This window comes from Macaca mulatta, chromosome 6 (assembly GCF_049350105.2).
Source record: "Macaca mulatta isolate MMU2019108-1 chromosome 6, T2T-MMU8v2.0, whole genome shotgun sequence".
Taxonomy (NCBI): domain Eukaryota; kingdom Metazoa; phylum Chordata; class Mammalia; order Primates; family Cercopithecidae; genus Macaca; species Macaca mulatta.
Genome location: NC_133411.1, coordinates 160,630,360 through 160,631,932, shown reverse-complemented (window position 1 = coordinate 160,631,932; position 1,573 = coordinate 160,630,360). Strand labels below are relative to the sequence as shown.

The following is a 1,573-nucleotide window of genomic DNA, read 5'->3' as shown; positions in this document are numbered from 1 at the left end:
TCCTGACCTCAGGTGATCCCTCTGCCTTGGCCTCCCAAAGTGCTGGGATTACAGGTGTGAGCCACTGCGCCTGGTAGTTTTGTTTTCTGTTTTTTTTTTTTTCAAATAGGGTTTCACTTTGTTGCCCAGGCTAGAGTGCAGTGGCAGGATCACAGCTCACTGTAGCCTTGACCTCCCTGGGCTCAAGTGATCCTGCCACCTCATCCTCTTGACTAGCTGGGATCTCAGGCACACGCCATATCAGGCTAATTTTTGTATTTTTTGTACAGCCAGGCCTCCCCGTGTTGCCCAAGCTGGTCTTGAACTCCTGGGCTCAAGTAATCTGCCTGCTTTGGCCTCCCAAAGTGCTGGGATTACAGGCGTGAGCACCTGGCCTCTGGTTTTTTCTTTCAGGGAGATGCCAGGCTAATAGATGGAGTCTCTTCCTCCAGCTTCTGGGTGGACATAGGGACATAGGGACTACCAGCTGCCTGCCTGCCCAGAGTGACCAGACTGAAAGCTTCCAGCAAGCAGGCTCGAGTCTTCCGTGGCTTCTGCTTGGATCTTAGAACTCTCCCCCTTCCCACAGAGCCCTGGAGAGCTTACGATGCACTGGGTCTTTGGATAGATCACCCCTTCTCTCTAGGGTTCATTTTTTTCTCACCTGGAGAGCCAGTGGGCTGAAAATAAATCAGTGCATTCCAAAGTTTTTTTTAAATTACTGAAACCACTTTTGAAAATTAAATCTTACAAGACTATACTTTCAGGGATTATTTCTATAGTTCGTTACTACAAAAGTTTCTCTGAAATGTAAATTAAAATTTTATTAAAAATTAAAAAATAAAAACAAAGTACAAATAAAAATTTAAAAAGAAATGAAATTTTAGACAAAAGCCCAATACTTCAAACAGACAAAAGCAGTTCTGCTCTGGTTGAAGCAAGGACGGGCGAGGGGTCTGAAGATCTGCCTCCTTGGCCTTCCTTCTGTCCTCTTAAGGCTGCTGCATGGAACTCCCAGAGCTCCACAGAATGCAGTCGGAAACGGACATGGGAAATCTCGAAGAATCATGACAAGAAGCTCCTGTCTGAGGAAAGGTACAGGAGCCAGGAGTGGGGAGAGATGACATGAAGCCGCAGTGCTGGATCAGCCTCAGATGACAGTGAGGGCCGCCTTGTCTCAGGCAGTGGAGGAGAAGAGACAGGGGTCAGGGAAGAGGATGGGGCTGAGCTGCTTAGTCCAGATCGCCCTTCCTCGTCATCCATCTGCCCCAGCCCAGAGACCCCAGAGGATGGAGCCTTCAGGCTGCCTCTCGGGCTGGCTGAGTCATGCAGCATAGGCTGCCACGTCTCTGGGCTGGCGGGGCGGTCGTTATTCCTGGCCTCACAGCAGCTAAACTGAAGAAAGGTTTGGTTTGTGGGCCACGTCAAGGAATGTGTAAGAGCTGCCACGTTGTCAGGGCTGGGTTATTGGGCTTTTTCCCTCCTTCAGAGAAGATTTCCTGGCGTGTGGGGTTTCAGAAGAAAATTGATGCCTGTGTGTGAGTGTTCCCTGGACCTGGACCAGCAGCGGCAATATTACAGACACGGGGGTTGG

The 1,573-nt window shown here is 49.6% G+C and overlaps 1 pseudogene; it reads left to right on the top strand.

Annotated features, from left to right (window-relative positions):
• Window positions 1-730: 730 nt before the first annotated feature.
• On the top strand, window positions 731-802 carry LOC114679213 (small nucleolar RNA U3; annotated as a pseudogene).
• The last annotated feature ends 771 nt before the right edge of the window (window positions 803-1,573 follow it).